Source organism: Pongo abelii, chromosome 10, assembly GCF_028885655.2.
Source record: "Pongo abelii isolate AG06213 chromosome 10, NHGRI_mPonAbe1-v2.0_pri, whole genome shotgun sequence".
Taxonomy (NCBI): domain Eukaryota; kingdom Metazoa; phylum Chordata; class Mammalia; order Primates; family Hominidae; genus Pongo; species Pongo abelii.
Window position 1 is genome coordinate 106,788,527 of NC_071995.2, and position 18,789 is coordinate 106,807,315.

The window sequence follows — 18,789 nt, forward strand, 5'->3', positions numbered from 1 at the left end:
ACAATACATTATTGTTGAGTATAGGTATAATGTCCTGCAGTAGATCTTTAGTGCTTGTTCATTTTACATAACTTATATTTCATGCCTATTTATCAATAACTTCCCATTTTCCCCAGCCCTCAGCCCCTGGTAGCCAACATTCTAGTCTTTGATTTCATTAATTTGACTATTTTATTTATTTATTATTTTTGACTGTCACTATGTCCTTTTTATTTTTATTTTAAATTTTTTATTTCCATAGGTTTTTGAGAAACAGGTGGACACTGCTGGTTGGAATATAAACTAGTACAACCACTGTGGAAAACAGTGTGGAGATTCACAATTTGTAATTGCAAAAATGTGAAACCAGCCCAAATCCCCATCAATCAACGAGTGGATAAATAAACTGTGATATGTACACACACACACACACATATATATATATATATATATATATATTTCTGAGTTACAGGTACCTCAGGAATGGAAAACCAAACATTGTATGCTCTCATTCATAAGTGGGAGCTAAGCTATGAGGATGCAAAGGCATAAGAATTGCACAATGGACTTTGGGGACTAGGGGAAATGGTGGGAAGTGGGTGAGGGATAAATGACTACAAATTGGGTTCAGTGTATACTGCTGAGGTGATGGGTGCCCCAAAATCTCACAAATCAACACAAAAGAAGTTTTTATATAGATTTCAAAAGACCCAGTGGCTCAGGGCCAAAGAAACATTGGTTCAACTGCTGGCTTTGCCATGTACCATCATACCATCTGCCATGCAGCATCATACCATCATCATATGGTACCATGAACCATCATGGTCTCCTGTGACAAGTCACTTCCCTTCTTGGAACCTCAGTTTCCTCATCTGAAAAGCAGGATTGTTGTTAATAGTAGTGGCACTGTGGCCGAGACCACAGTCATCCTCCTAGCATCCAATAGCCATTCTTCCCATTTCTTTCCCTTACTTTTAACTTTTTAATTTCCACGTTCACCTGGAGTAAAAACTTCATATCCTAACACTCCCTGCTATTAGAGGTAGGCAGTGACTACATTCTGGTGGAGAGATATAAGCAAAAGCGTCATATACAGATGCCTAGAAGGGTCCTAAAAGAGAAGAGGGAGCCTTTTTTTTTTTTTGAGATGGAGTCTCGCTCTGTTGCCCAGGCTGGAGTGCAGTGGCGAGAGGGAGCCTTTCTTTGTCCCTTCCTCCTTCCTGCTGGCTGGAATGTGGTTATGATGCAGGAGCTCAAACAGCTCTGTTGGGCCACGAGGAGAAAGCTGCATGCTGAGGATGGCAGAACCTCAAGAAAGAAGGAGTTGCAGTCATTGACGTATGTCCTCGACCAACTATACTAAGCTTGTTTAACATTGTAGAGAAATAAACTCTTTTCTTCCTTAAGCCACTGTTATTTTGTTTCCTGTCCTTGCAACCCATCCCAGTCCTAATTAAGACCTGCTGTTGGGAAAGAGGAGAGGCCAAATTCCCGTAAAGGCTTTAGCACAGTGTCTGGTACCTAGTAATCACTCTGTATATTATGGATATTTGTGTTATCTTAAAGGCAAGAGTAAAAGAAATGGTGAATTGTGGATGGGCAATCTGGTGTCTCATTTCAGGTTTGATTTGGGTGAGAGAAATTAATTCCAAATGGAGCTCATTAAGTGGTGTGTGTGTGTGTGTGTGTGTGTGTGTGTGTGTGTGTTTGTAACACCCAGGGCCTGTACTTCTACCAGAAGCTCATAGATGCATGTGTGGAGTCTGTGTATTCTCAGGACTTTTGTATCCATAGAGCTGGCCTCCTCTCCTCAGGCAGCTCCTTATTTTTCTGAGTCTGGAATCCCATTTCTGCATCTTTAATCACCTGGTTTGGGGCCATGGTCTGGAAGCCCTGGGCTGTGCTGTGATTCCTCATCTTTTCACCAGCACACAGAACACTGCACTGATGAAATTGGCCTTAATGATTCTTTACTGCCTTTTGAAACTAGCAATTAGGTTCCTCTAGTACAGTTCCAGAGGAGGCTGGGGAAGAACAAGGAACCTGTTGCCCCAGCTCTGATTTCCGAAAAGAGGAAACCTGAAAACAAAGGCCCTGCAGTACCCAGTGCAGTCCTCCCTCCATACCTTTGCCCTTGCTGTTCCCACCAGCTATGGTGCTCCCCTCACCATCATCCGTGATAGCAATTTTATTACATATGGACCCCTGCTCTGTGCTAGGCATGGGCTAACCTTCATGGCTAGTATTGTGCCCATCTTGCAGTGTGGAAGCAGAGGCTCAGCGAGGCCAAAGAACTTGCCCAAGATCACACGCCAGCCTAAAGTCAGGCTCCGTGGGCTCTGCTGGTAACCATTCCTTCCCCAGATTGCCTTTTCCCTCTGAACCCTCTGCCATGAACCATGCATAGAGTAGGCACTCAAGACTTACTCATGGGCTCTCTGAGAATACACATGCTGTTGTTGCCATGGGAGACGGGATTCTCAGACATAGCTGGCCTCAGAATCCCTCTGCTCATTCTTATTAAACAAACATTTTCCTTCCAAACAGAAAAAGCTTTATTGTTCCTTTTTGATTATAAAAGTAATCTGTGCTCTTTTTAAAAATGCAGATGGTACACAAAGGCACAGAGAAAAGGCACTTCACCATCCAGAGATTAATTTATGTGAATATGTTGAGCTTTCCTGTGGGTCAGCCCCGAATGGGTACACAGCAGTAGACAAGGCTGACCAGCACAGATTCACCCCTGCTCCCAGGGAGCTTCCTGCTAAAACCTGGACACAGATCCTTCCAGCCTCTTTTCTATATGAAAAGTCAAGCAACACACTTTTTTTTTAAAAAGAACTAGGCCATCCTACAGAATTGTTATAATTTTTCTCTTACTAGCAACTAATGATGCCTTTCCATTTGCTCCCAGAGAATAGACTGTGGAATGTCTATTCTGGAAAATCTGAGAACAAATTACTTTGGGTTCTGACAACCTGGATGAGGACTACTCTTCTCCAGCCTCAACTCTCTGCTCCATTTCCCTCATTTGCAAAACAAATGCTAATTTCTTCCCAATGTTCTGTTGAACAGTAAATGAGATGACACAGAGAAAGCCCCTAGCAACAGTGTCTGACACACAGTAGGTGTTTTTAAAACGCTGGATTCCTTATGCTATGACTTAATTTTACTCACAAGCCTAGCTGAGTAGTTTTGTCTTTGTGTTTCTTTACTTTTTCAGATCTGGGATGCTGAGGCTTGAGGCACTCATACTCCTTGGCTTATGACACATTCACATTATTGTCTGCAAGCATCTCCTGTGCGCCATTCATCCATTCATTTATTCCCCTTGATCTTCTTGCCTCACTCTCCTCCTCTCCCTTCTCCTCTCACACACGTCCCACAGGCAGCCTACCTAATCTGTTTGATGTATATCTTTTTATTTGTATTTGTTCCTGGGAAAGGTTTCGGGTGCATGAGTTTTTCATTTACCTAAATGATACTGTGCTGTGGATTTCATCCTGTCTATTATTTTCTTCATGGCACTGTGATTTTAAGATCCACTCATGCTGTCATTCATACATCTAAGACTGCCACATGGTACTCCCTGGTGTGTGTTCCCCATATTTTAATCATCCAAGTATTTAGGGACAGAAACCTAGAGGGCTTCAGCTTGCTACCACTGCAGACTGCATGGTGGTAGTGTACATCTTCATGCATGCTCCGGTGTGGGTCTGAGTGGGAACTTCTCCAAGGTGGAGAAGTTCACCTAAACCCTCCAGCATGGCTGCCCTGGCTGCCCTTGCAATCAATAACTTCATGTGATGCAAATGTCAGCAAGTATCTTCTGGTCAACCCCATCTGGATCCCTTTGCATCAGGGCCCTCTCCATCCTCTGCTTAGGATCATTTCTGAAAAGGCCAAGGTTCAATATTTAGGTGTAATTGCATAAAGCTTCTAACAGCTGTTTGGCATCTCTTTCCACCTCAGAATTGCTACCTCTCAGAGCCTCATCATCCTCACTTATACAATGAGTGGGGTGGATGAGATCACCTAGAAAACCAGAGTGGGAAAAGTTGGAAGACCTTGGGTTCAAATCCTAGCTCTGCCACTTCCCAACTATGTGCCACTGGGCAAGTGTCTTCACTGCATTAAGCCTCAGCTTCCTCCTCTCTAAAATGGATACCTAATAGTAGCTATCTCATAGGGGTGTTGCAAGAACAAAATGAGACAATGCACGAGAACCTCTTAGTACCTTGCCAGGCAGTACATATCAGCCACTCTCAGGCTGTTGATGTGAAGATTGATGATAATTACCATAACAACAGGCCAACAACAACAACATATCTCCATGTTCTGATAATCCATGAGCCTATGATAATTGTAGTGGCGTGATTGATTGACTGATTGCCTTTCATGTCTTCCCTGCATTTTGCTGGACCACCTTGAGGAGGTGGTCTGAGTGATGAACATACAGTAGATGCATACAAAACCTTCTGCTGAATCTCTTTCTGTGGGTTTCAAACCATGGGTCTTGCTTTTAGATCTCTTTTCTGTGCTCCCCAACTTCCACCCCATGCCAACTTGTTAAGAAGGCTGATGGGCAGTTGCCAGTCTTCTGTGGAAACTGTCAGGCTCCACTAGTGTCAGGCTCCACTGCATTATATTTTAATGCAGATGCCCAGGTTTCATTGCTTGTTCTATCTCTGGGCCCTACTCCAACGGGACAATATGTCTCACTTTTATAGAATCCAGTAGCTGATGCCTGGCTGCAGGTTGGCTTTTCTCTAAACCACTCTGTCATACTGAATTCCATTTTTTTTTTAGTATATCTGCATATTAGTATAGTCAACAAATATTTATTGAGCACCTACTATGGGGCTGGCAATGTGTTTGGCTAGAATAAAGCACTGTTCTCATGAAACTGTCAGGCCATAGAAGGAGGATTTTGAAGAACTAATTACATAAATAATAAGTGAAATTAAATTGTCATAAATCATTAATTATTAATACAAAGTGCCATATAGCATATTACAAAAGGAACTATGGTTATATTATACAACACAAACATACACACACACACACACACACACACACACGTATGGGAGGAGACCTACCAAAATGTGAATGTTGATTTTATTTGGGTGATGGATGTATTGAACTTTATTCTTTCAGTTGCAAGAGCCAGAAACTCAATTTCAACTTACTTAAGTAGGAAAGGAAATTTGTTTTCTCATGTGTTGAGTTAAACCATACGAAATCATCATTTTCAGGTCAAAAATTGTCAAATACTGGCAATTGTATATGATTCAATTTACTACCTGAAAGGTCTAAGTGCACTGGCTTCAGGTATAGTTGGGTCCTGACGCTCAGACAATATCAAAATTCTACTTCTACACATGCCTCAACTCCTCTGTGGAACTGGCTTTATTCTCAGGTAAGCTCTCCACAGACTGGGTCAAGAATGACCACTATCTGCTCCCATCCTCTTTGCAGTTAGGAAGAGGAAAAAAAAAAGCTTCCCAATGATTCCATTGAAAGTTTTGGGCAGAGCTCTTATTGGCTAGGATTGGTAGTATACCCTGCCATGAGCCAATCATTGTGGCCAGGACTGTGATTGGCCATTTCTGGGTCACATGCTCTTCTAACCCCATTAAGGCAGGGGCAAGGAATAAGCTTTACCTTAATGAGTTGGGTGGAGAGTGGGGGATATATGGTTTCTCAGGGCAAAATTGTAACATTTCAGTACTATTACTAGATGCAACAGGATAAAATGACTACTTCAGGGAGATTTCAGGTGATTGTTTTCTTTCCTTCTTTTATTTTCTTTTGCCTCTGCATTTTCTAAACTTCTACAATGAACATGAATTGCTCCCCAAAAAATGTTTTTTAAGTTATGAAAAAAAACCCAAAAGTATTGAGAATGGAATTTGGACATGAATGCGGTTTGGCTTTGTTCCAGGCTGATAATGGTTTTCTGTGTTATGCCTTCCAGGTATGATTTGCATTTTAACCAGAGTCAAAAAGCTGTGACTCCAAGGAGAGTGTAGTGAAGGAATTTAGGGCACTCAGCAAGCCTGGGAGGGCCCCAGTCTATTGTCTGCTGTTGCCAGGGTCACATAGACATGAAATCCAATCAGCCTCAAAGAGCGTTCCTGAGGATTAAATCAATGACCTTGGAAGTGGCATTTAGCTCCAAATCTCAGTTTCCCCACCTTTGAGGCATGAGTAAGAACAGTATAATTCCTCCCTTACAGAATTGCTGTGGGATGAAGGAGATAACAGGGCTTATAGGACTTAATCCTTAAACAATGCTTGCCCCATTTCTTTCCTCCCATAGGCCCTCTTCCGGCCAGGTCATGTGGGGAAATGGTGACAGCATGGGATTTGGGACTGAGCAAAACAGAATTTAAAGCTAGCTCTGCCACCTACTAGCTGTGTGTCCCCAAACAGGACATGTGCAGCCTCATTGCACCTCAGTTCCCGCACCTGAGAAATGGGGATGGTGATGCCCTCTGCACAGTTGTGAGAGGATCTGACAGGGTAGCATTTAATTAAACAACTTGACCCTTGGTGGATACTCAATAAATGCTTGCTCTCATTCCTTTCCCAGTGGCCTTTGACCTAATTCTATTCCAGAGGCATCAATAGAAATCGCATCCATGTATTTAGAGACTGTCTTTATAAATATGTTTACATGCATGCTTGTGATTGTTGCATAATGCAAGTGAAGATGACAAATTCAAGCAGCCAGCAAATTCTTAGCCTGTGATTTTTAAAATGTTGATTTACTTGTTCTGTTTTAAAAACATCACATACCTACCTATTCCAAAATGGTAATTTACCAAAGGTATTCATTTATAACATTTCTTAACCATGACTTGGGTCTGATATTTCACACTATGATTTGTCCTTCCATCTGTCAATCTATCCATCTCTATCTGTCTGCCTGTCTATCCATCCATCCATCCATCCATCCATCCATCCATCCATCCATCTATCCATCCATCCATTCATCTATCCATCCACCTACCTACTCACCTATCCATCCATCTACTTAACGTGTAATGACTACTTTGTACCAGGCCCATGTTTCAGACACTGGGCACACAGTGATACATAAGATAGGCATGTTTCCTGACCTCATGGAACTTACTCCAGATTCTTGGGAAGTGGGATATGACTGGAAAGCTGAGGCTAAGCACTGCAATTTGGTATGTGGGAGTGGAGCACTCCTCTCCTGACATCCAGTAAGTGGTTCGTGCAAAGTCCAGTCCAGACCTGCAATGCTGCTGACTAGGCCACATCACAGCCATCTTCATGGCAGCCCAAAAGTTAGCCAAGCACAGCAGTGGTGCCTTGCCTGGACTCCAGCCTTTACTGTCTTCTTGGGAAGCTGCTCCCTGTGGACATTCTGCCCCGGGACCCACAAACTGTTCAAGAAGTGTTGGCCAACACCAAGTGAGGGTGCAAGTGAGATTTTAGGAGGAAGATGTTGAACTTCCTGCATGTGGGGGTCTGGAGTGATTGCTTGAAAATTTATACATGACACGACTTATTTTGCATCCTAAGACTGGGTTTGTGCCCTTTCTGAGCAAATCCTCACCCTGGTTTTTTCTGGTTTAATTAGTCTGAGTGGGTTTCTGTTACAGCCAAAATGTCCTCAACCTCAGCCCATGAGGATTATTTTGCTTAATCTTTGAAGCAATCCTATGAGGCTGAATCAATTACTGGCACCATTTGAGAGATGAGGAAATAAATGATCATATAGATGAAATGAATTGTCCTGTGTCACAGAGTTAGACAACCTCAGAGCTGAGATTTGTACCTACAGTTCTAAAGGGTTTTAAAGACAAAAGTAGGAAAGGACATTCCCTGAAGTGTAAATGCACATGCAAGACCTCAGAGTGGGCAGCAGTTCTACAGTTCTGCTTGAAGAGAAGTAGGAGATGAGGTGGGAACAGAGGTCTTAGTCTTATTCCTGCATGCCTCTAATACATTGGGTCCTTATGTGCTAGAGAACACAGTCAAAGGAAAGTTCCTTTTCACAGCTCAGAATAGAACTATCATGAACACTCCCTATCCCTGGTTGTGCCTCCATCAGAGGTGACTGCTCTAGTGACAGCCTGGACTGGGGACTTTTTCTGCAAACAGATTACATCATTACCACAAGAGAGGCTTGAGTTGTGAGGATGACAGTTTTATGGCCCATAGACCCCCCACAACTGGAACCATCTGGACTTTTAAAAGCTTGGTAATATAACATCATAAACAACCCTCTGCATGAGATGCACAGTGTGCTAAGATTTAGAATCAGGAGTTTGCCATGGGGGAGGCAGCAAGTTCTAACAGAGGACTCGGGTGATAAGGTTTTAGGTAGGGTGATTGCTGTATGACCTCATGTGGATGTCTCCCCTTCTCTGTGCCTAACTTTTCCTCCTTAATCAGCCTGGTTTACCTAGCATAAGGAGACTTGGAACTAAGCATTATAGAGACGTTCTTTGTTAAACACCACCCAAGCCCGTTCTCTCAAGATATAAGGACTTCCAATTATCCTGCATTATGGAGACACTGGCTCACAAATGGCTAGGAAATGGGATGGGTCCCCAGAGTGACAAGGGTGCTTATAGCAGAGGTCTGCCTTGGAGGCTCTAAGTGATCCATGCCAGGCAGAAAAAGAGACAGTTGCAGAAATGCTGATGCACATCAGGGGTATGAATAAAATACTCATTCTTAAGAGCCAGGTCATCTCTCTACCACAACATAGGCCTCCTCCCCTGCAGCCCAGGTTTTCAAAACCTGACCTGAGAAAGATAAAGAAAATGTTGCTTTTAGAGTGAGCTTATAAGCCATCTGCTCTCAAGCTGTCACCGGGAAAAGATAGAAAGAGAGTGCAAGGACATTTCTAGGTGTGGTGCATGGAGGATTTCAGAGATTTTCATTTGAGCCACTGAGCTCAATGAAGGGGAAAAGACAAAATAAAATGGTGACAGACTAGTTTACATCATTTGGCTCATGAGCTTCCATGGCATCATTTCACAGAGCAAGCAGGTTAAAAAGAATGATAATATGTAATTAGGCAATTGTGGACACATGGCCACTCTCATGCCTTTGAATATAAATTGGTCCAGGTAGGAAAATTTTGCAGTATATATGAAAAACTTTGAAATATATGCACTTTGATCAAACAATTTTCCTCGTAGAAATTTATTCTAAAATAAAATTGGACAAAATCTCAATACATTTATTCATCATAGGGTCACTTCTAATCATGAAAACTTGAAAACAATCCACTTGGCTAACCAATGAGAATGGTTGAATAAATTACATGATAGCCCCACACTGGAATATATATGGCTATTTTAGTATGAGCATAAAATACTTTTCTAAGTTAGAAAAATGATGTATATTTCTATTTCAAAACTGAAATACAATGACATCAGAAAACCAGCCTCATATTCACAGAGTTGTTTCTTATTTTACTCACTCCCCATGCTTTTGCCCTCAGAGTAGTTCCTTCCTAGGCAGTTTCCTGGAGTTCATTTTGCACAGAGTTCACAAATCTTCTCTGGGGCTCCCAGCCCAGCTGGAAGTAAATGCTCTGTTATCTCAACTGCTCTCTTCTGTTGTTTTTTATTTTCTGCCTGGTATTAAGATGATATGTGCCTATGATTTACATCCCTTCCTGGATGTGGAGATTTCTGAGGGCTAGATCCACATCTGATTCACCTCTGATTCCTAGGCATAAGTGATGGTAGGGGAGAGAATGAGGTGATGCTTGGTAAATGCTCTAGCATGCGAAAGGTGTTTAGATGAAGTACTGCAGCCAATTTTTATACCAAACATGTTAGCTTCACTCTGATGTCCTAGGTGTTGTTGCCTTATACTCACTCTCTGTCCTCATCAAGGTTGGCACCACTTTTTGCTCACTCAGAGCAGAAAACCTTCGAGTATCAGGTCTTATGCTGGAGGAAATTGGCACCATGATGCTCTCTAGTCCAATGAGCCAGGGTGAGAGACTTACAGGTGTTTGTGGTAAGTGGGAGAAACCCCTTTCTGTCTGCCTCTGTGAAATTCTTGAGTCTAGGTTGAGGAGTCCACTCCCATCCGCATTCCTGCTTCCAAAGTCCCACCAACCACCAGAGAAAGCCACAGAAAAAATTCGGAGAAGCAAGCGTGGTATCTCAGGATTGGAAATGGTTTGTGCCTTGATCCCCAGCTGCAAGGAAAGGCAGAAGTGCAAGGCACTCTCTTTAGGTTGGAGGCAGTATTCTTGGGGAGTGGTAATTTATCTCTCTAGACATCATGATTGATTCTTACTGAAGATAGTTTCAACATCCATTTCTACATTCTTTTCTGTTGTTCTCACTTTTTCCCTTATGATTAAAAAAGCAATATAAATTTTGACTGTAGAAACTTAAGAAAACACGGATAAGTAAAAAAAGAGAAAAATTTTAAAAGTCTAAATACCTTTTATTATTTTCATGAGGCTACCATGACACTGATAATGAAGAAATGGATGCTAAAATAAAATTACAGTCAACCATCCTTTATTAAATTAGGCAGAAAAATCATTAATCAAGTATTAACAAATCATATTCAGCTGTGTGTGTGTCGGCAGGGGGCGCATATATGAAGGCTATTACATGACTGATACGGTTTGGATCTGTGTCTCCGCCCAATCTCATGTTGAAATATAATCCTCAGTACTGGAGGTGGGACATGGTGGGAGGTGTTTGGATCATGGGGGTGGATTTCTCATGAATGGCTTAGCACCATCTCCTTGGTGATGAGTGAGTTCACGTGAGATCAGGTTGTTTAAAAGTTTGTGGCACCTCCCACTCTCTCTTTTGCTCCTGCTCTGAACATGTGAGATGTCTGCTCCTGCGTCACCTTCCACAGTGAGTAAAATCTCCCTGAGCCCTCCTCAGAAGCCAAGCAGATGCCAGCACAATGCTTCCTGTACAGCCTGCAGAACTGTGAGCCAATTAAATCTCTTTTCTTTATAAATTACCCAGCCTCAGGTATTTCTTTATAGCAATGCAAGAACGACCTAATGCAATGACTAATGGGAACCTCTTTAGAAATAAAAAATAAAGGCCGGGCGCAGTGGCTCACACCTGTAAACCCAGCACTTTGGGAGGCCGAGGCGAGCAGATCGCGAGGTCAGGAGATCGAGACCCATCCTGGCTAACACGGTGAAACCCCCTCTCTACTAAAAATACAAAAAAAAAATTAGCCAGGCGTGGTGGCAGGCGCCTGTAATCCCAGCTACTCAGGAGGCTGAGGCAGGAGAGTGGCGTGAACCTGGGAGGCAGAGCTTGCAGTGAGCCGAGATCACGCCACTGCACTTCAGCCTGGGCAACAGACAGAGCAAGACTCCGTCTCAAGAAAAAAAAAAAAAAAAAAAAAAAAAAACAAAGAAAGAAAAAATAAAAATTATAACTCATGATATTATCAGATTAATGGAAAAAAACATACAATTTGAAGAAAAGCATTGAACAAAACAATTTTCATCTGTAATATTTAGAAAAACTCTCAGAAAACTAGGAAAGGAATGTACTTTTCTCAATCTGAAAAGGGACATCAGTAAAATACCTTAGGTAATGCCATACTTAATAATTGAATATTGAATGTTCTCCCCTTACTAGCAAAACAAGAACAGGCTGGACCATTTCTATTTAACATTTTGCTGGAGACCATAATCATCCAAGAAGGCAAAAAGAAAAGATATTAATAAAAAGCATACTGATGAAAAGGAATGAGTTAAGTAAAATCTATTTGTAAATGATGTGATTATTTCCATGGATAGTATTTATAAAATTTACAAATAATCATAGGAAATACAAAGTGGATATATAATTCCATGTTAACATGCAAAATACACAAAAATCAATTGTATATACTTGCTACAAACTATTAGAAATGGAAATTAATTAATTCTATTTACACTGGTATTAATGAGCACAGAAAAGTTAGGAATGAACTTAACAAAAGACTTGCAATAATGTTAAAGTAAAAAAAAATCATAGTATTGCTGAAAGAGCTTAATAAAGAATTAAAGAAATGAAGTGGTGTGCCATATTTATAGATTGAAAAATCAAGGTGCTAATTTTCTGCAAGTTGATTTCTGCAAATCCAAGTTGATTTCTGCAAGTTGATTTCTGCAAGTTGATTTACTTTAGATTCAGGGGGTACGTGTGCATGTTTGTTACATGAGTATAAGGAAAAGAGGCAATTTAAAGAAAACATTCTATTTCATGTTTTCTGTATGTTCATATACACAGAAGTGTTTATATTTTATGTGACCAAACTATCCCTATATTGTATATACAGTCTTTAGTTGCTTTTTACTCATGTAAAATATATTATGAATATTTTTTCATATTAAGTATTTATCAACACATTGTTTTTAATGGCTGGCTGGTGTTTTTCTGCAGCCAAGAGGAACCTCCAAAGTTCTGGATGTTCCAGATAAATGCCCTGTCCTCTGCTTTAGTCAGCACTGGCAGGAGTGAGGCGTATGCCTCAGGAGATCTGTATGCTCCTCATAAAACCCTCACCCCTTCCTCCTTCTCTGTCTCATCAAATGCTCACAGCCTCACTACAACTGTCTGCCAGGAGATGCTCGGCAATAATTTTGTCCTTTATACTTTTCACATTAGCCACCACAAGTAGCTCAGGACACCCTGAGTTTCTCTAATCCCCAAAGGACTCCATGGGCAGTGAGGTAAATCACCCTGCCAACCAGAGAGGCATTGCCTAATGACATTCCCTGATTTATTTTCTTCCTACTCCTACCATCATCAGAATATGTATGCGTGTGTGTGCACATATACATGCATGTATGTATGCATATATGTGTGTCTGTCTTTAATTACCAGGATACAAGCTATATGAGATATATTGGATTTTTGAAGGCAGGAATTTTTGTCTTTTCTTGTTAGGTTATAATCTCCAGTGCCTAAAATAGTGAATAGCACATGGTAGGCACACACTAAATATTTATTGAATTGATGGATGATTTCATGATAATAAAAAATACTGCCATAAACATCCTCATAGCAAATCATTGTACTCATTTAGAATGATTTACTTTTGATAAACTTTTAGATGTGCAATTTGCTGGATTAAAAATAAAAAATAGGCACCCTTTTTCCTTTTTTAAAAAAAGACATTTAGGCCATGAATGAGCAAACTGCAACATGTAGCATAACAGAGGCCTATTTCTTCATAATCTCAGTGATACTATTTAATAAATATTAGCACTTGAAAACATCATCACCCATTCTGGGAAAGACAAAACGCAAGAGAGAGTAAAATGAGCAGTTGATGCTAGGGATTTAGAGAGAGGGTATAGGGATGAGTAGGTGGAGCAAACGGATTTTTAAGAAAGTAATGGAAAAAAAAAAAGAAAGTAATGAAATTCTGCATCATACTGTAGTGGTGAATGCAAGACATTAAGTATTTATCAAAACCCATAGAACTTTCAAGCACAAAGAGTGAACCTTAATGAACGCAATTTAAAAAAATCATTTAAGGAGCTGGGATCCCAGGAGGGAAAGCAGACTATGACAAAGAATCTAACTGTATGACAAATGCCTGAAGCAACCACATTGAAGGGAGTGTGACGGGAGGTGCTGGCATAACTTTGGAAATAAATGGAGTCTGTAAGACAAAAGGCAGAAGGAACTGTACATAAGGACTGTACTCTAGTTGATAAAGTTGTTTCCCACAGGAATACAGGTTAACAATTCTGATACTGCTATACATGTATACTAGAGTTGAAGAATTAAGTAAATGGATATAAGTTGGTGAAAGTCATGTTTCTCACTGTTGGTGTGGGAGTTTACAGATAAGCCAGGGCAGGAAGCTAGATGATCCATATGGTGATGAATCAGAGCTAGGGACATCAGTATGAACTCAATGTTTAGCTTAATAAGGATACAGATGGTTATATACAGAAATATTTATAGATATGTGTATTTACACAGGTTAGTGTATTCACAGATCATAAGAAAATATGTCAGCTGAGAGGGCCTAGAAGCAAAGACACCCCTGTAGCAAGAAGAACACCTAATGCCCAGATCTTGGTTACTAATACCATTCTCTAATAAAAGGAACCAGAGGTACTTGGAGAAATAGCTGTTTCAATGACTGGGGCAGTAAAAGCACAAGATGAGCCTGGAGCTTTTTATAGTGTCAGATTGCAAGGATGTGCTAAAACAAATGAGTGTATATCAAAGAAGCTCGGAAGCCAAGTGAAAGAGCTTCCAATGGCCAAAGCTGGAAAAATTGGAACAAGATAAATAAATAAAGAATTGAGTTATAACTCAGGGTATAAATCATATATCTCTGAGTGTATACTGATATAAATAAGTGACTGAATAGCTTAATGAATGGGGGAGAAGAGACAAATCTCTCATGCAGCCTAATTCCAAACAATTTACCTAGATGCTCTGCCCTCAAAGAGGGATAGCATAACTCCTCACTCTTTCAGTGTGGGCTGGAGATACCTGACAAAGACTACCTTAGCCAGGTTATCAAGGCCAATACCAATCGTCATAAGTCATGCTGTTAGTATGTACCCTTGATATAATGTGATGAAAATTGCAGTTACCTCTCTGGTCTTACTCCCACAGACCCATAACCTGAGTCAATCCATTAAAAAAAATCAGCTAATAGAGGGACATTCTACAAAATACCTGACCAGTGCTCCTCAAAACTCTCAAGGTAATAAAAAACAAGGAAAGTGCATAACTATCATAGTCAAGAGGAATGTAAGGAGACATGATAACTATATGTAAATGCTACCTGGATGGGATTCTAGGCTCAAAACAAAGGACTTAGGTAAAACATAAGGATATTTGAATAAAATATAGACTTTAGTTAATAATTTTCTATCAATATTGGTTCATTAGCTGAAACAAATATATCACATTAAGATAAGATGTTAGTAATAGGTAAGACTGGGAACTCCAAACTATCTTATAAAATTTTCTGTCAATCTAAAACTGTTCTAAAACATAAAGTCTGTATTTTAAAACATTGTCAATTGGACATAGGTGAAAACTAACAGCTTGTTTTTTTCTTTATTTGCCTTTCTTTGTTTACTAGTGTGATGAAGCCTTTTTATTTGTGCATGCATTGGCTGCCTATATTTCTTATTTGAATTGCCAATTTTCATGTGTCCCTAAGGTTTTATGGTTATTTATTATATGGCATTATTGTAGTTGCATCTAACTGATACAATCTCATAGAATTATCACAGTCCTATGAAGTATTATTTACCTGTTTTCCATAATTATATAAATATCCATTTTACAGGTGAAGATATGGAGGCTGAAAGAGACTGAATAATTTACCCAGTTCATAGAGTAACACCTAGGCTTTGAACTCACATCGGTCTGACTCCAGAATCCCCTAGCCACCATGTAATACCGTGAAGTACCAAGTGATGATGTTGGCAGAGGAAGGGGAGAGAGTCTTGGCAGATAGCTTGGGGTCTAGTGACAACCTTTGAATTCTGGGCTTTAGAATAATCACAACACCCCAGAGAGGAGCACCACATAGTCAAACTATATAGGAAGTCTCTGAGTGGCTGATGTGAGAAGTGGCTCCTGAGGGTACCAAGTTTCCTGCAGGTCTCTCCCGACTCTGCCGAGAACAGCAAAATGGGTTCTCTGGAGTTGTGCCTGGAAGAAATGTAATTGTCAGGGGCTAGAAGGCAGCAGAATTCCATGCCATGTATCATCATAATTTAATGTTGAGCCTCTTAAAACTGAAGCCAGGAAGGAGAACCTTCCTTCCCCAGAGTGCGTTAACAGCATCCAGGCTGCAGGGCCCTCCACTCGCCAGTACTTGCCTTTGCAGGGCTTGACCTCTAGGACCTGGGATGTAAAGGGCCAAAGATGTGGAGGTTCATAGCCACTAGTACTGATAGATCTCCGATGAGTAGAGGAACACCAGGGTTCTCCGTCTCGCACTGAATTGGATAAAACGACATGGACACATGTGGAGTGGTTTAAGGAGCAAAAAGTTTAATAGGCAAGAAGGAAGGAAGAAGAAAACAGCTCCCCCTTAAGAGAAAGTGGGAGGGGGTACTCTAGCAAAGAGAAAACCCGTGTGTGGAACAAAAGTGGCTGCTTATATGAGGACGTTGGAGGAGGTGGTGTCTGATTTGCATAGGGCTCAGGGGATTGGTTTGATCAGGTATGTCACTCATGTAGCCCGTGAAAAACCTGGCCTTCCCACCCTAGCCTTTTAATATGCAAATGAAGGACGCCATGATGTTCTACACACATGGGATTATGTGGGGGCAGCCATGTTGCCAGGCACATGTGAGGGCAAGGGCAAGAAGAAGGCAGTGGGAATCGCCATGTATGGGTGGACCCAGTTTCTAATGGTCTGCATTTGCATATCAAAGGTTGCCCCCCCTCCCCCACCAAGAGCTGGGGCTTTCCTGCTAGACCAGAAACTTTTCTGAGGCTGCTTTAAAAGAAACGAAAACTTCCCAAGGACTCCTTTTCCTATCTGGCAAAATAATTTCTTAATAACTCCTATAACAATACCTGCCAGCTTAACGCTTGACCTCAAGGATTTGGGATGATATCCAAAGAGTCTAGGCTCAAGGAACTAAACTTGACCTCTGACTTGGCTGCTTGGTCCTGTGCAACCTTGGGCAAGTCAACTCGCCTCTCTGGTCCTTGGTTTGTTCATAACAAAATGAGGACCATAGTCTTGCTCTACTGACCTCACAGAATGTTTCAGTGGATAAATAATAGTACTGATGGCTAAGAACAACTTCATGCTCTCTCTCGACCTGCACCTTGCTGCATCATCTTGTTAAATATACACAGAAATCTTTTTAGGCATGTGTTCATCTGATCCTCATGTTGTGGACAGGAAAACTGGTCCAGAGAGATGATGTCGCTTGTCTGAGGTCACCTGGCTTGCAAAGATTAAATTTAAACTTAGAGCTCATCCCAGTCGCCAGAGACTTATGTTACTAATCAAATTCCAACATGATGCTAGACAGAAAAAATGCTGCAAGGAACAGATTTCTGGGGAAGAAATTACGGGCTGGCTGGGGAAGCTGGACATGTGGGGTGTGGCCAATAGCTGGAACTTGGTGTTGATTGCAGGGTGGGTGTGCATGCGGAGGGAGTTTAGAGGAACAAGGTGGTTGAGGACAAGGGGTGGAGAGAGAAAAAAGCATGACTGAAGAAGACTGGCAGAGAGGGAGAAGGGAGAGGCATGGCAACGTCCAGAAGAAATGGAAATCTAGGGAAGGCAGAGACACCAGAAGGGGATTTTTAGAGAGCTTTGCTCTTGGATATGCTTTGTAATCTCCATCCTCTGGGCCCAATTAAACCATCAGTAAAATCCAGAGTTTTTTGTCAATGCCTTCAGAAGTGCATCCAAGTTTGCTTTGGGGATTTAACAGCTTGAGAGACTGATCATGGGGTGGGCAGAGCCCAAGAAGCAGCTCAAGGCTAAGGGCCACACCCACTCTCTTTCCCCAGGCTCCTCGGCCTGCACCTACCTTGGGGCACAAAGCTGTCCCAGGGAGCTCCAAGTGCAGCTTCCATGTGCCTCACTTTGGGGCCACGGAGGAGACAGCTTTTTACAGGAGGTAACCATGCAAGGTGTAGGAGTCTGGCTAGATCCTGGGAGAGATAACTTCTCGAATACATGTCAGTGCTTTAAATCGAGGCAGAATCATCCTTCTCTCTCCTTCCCCTCCTTTCTACCTCATTTTTTCTTTCTCTTTTTCTCATTTCTCTCCTTTCTCTCTCTCTCCTTCCATACTCCCTTGTTGCTCATCCAGCCCTCCCTCCATGTTCCAGGGCTGCAATTTCAACCTCTATGTGCAAGTTACTGTGCTCTGCCCAGGACGCAGAGATGAGTGGCATCAATGTCCTGTGTTCTCTCACACATTTTTTATCTACCCTAGCAGGGCAACAGGGCTAGGAGCTGGAGATTTTACATATATCTCTCACAGCGCCTGGTCCCTGCTCCCCAAGTACCCAAATCCAGTGGGGAGACAAGCATGTGAGCCAATCCCCAAAATACTCACCCCTCCAGATTCAACTCCCCAGGGCAACCAGATCCTTACGAAGTTTCTTTTGTTTTCTCATTTAGTAAAATGCAGTTTTCACCTTTCACTGCCAGACTTAGTTTGTAAGCATCTTTTCCATGTTGCTACACAACCTTCATCCTCATTACTTTAATGGCCACATCATATGACACTAAGTAGCCTAATTTACATAATTGGCCTCCTGTTGTTGGACATTAGGTAGTTTCTAGTCTTTTTTTCATCTTTATAGTTTTAAAAGTATTAACTTTTTAGAGTCTGCCCTTTCTAGAGGATTATGGGTCCAATTTTAAATGAGAGAATGGAGGCATGGGTAGAAGGTTTGTGTCTTCCTGCCCTTTTCCCACCCCTCGTGCCACCGTGAGTATATAGCATGGCTTGGTGGAGAGTACCTGCTGGCCCCTATTCTAGGACCCATCACATTGCCTTAGAACTCTCCATGAAAGTGTCATCTCCATCACCTGTGACCTTTTTTCTTATTTTCTTTTGTTAGAGACCGGGTCTCGCTATGTTGCCCAGGCTGATCTCTAACTCCTGGGCTCAAGAGATCCTCCTGCCTCAGCCTTCGGTGTAGCTGGGAGTACAGGTGCATATCACCATGCCTGGCAAGTCTGTGTCTTTTCAATGGCCTTTTCATCTCTGTCCCCAGTGCCTGACACAGGGAAGCCCCCTCAGAAATGAAGGGAAGGAAATAAAGAAAAGGAGCAATAAAGCCAGAGAATGGTTTCCTT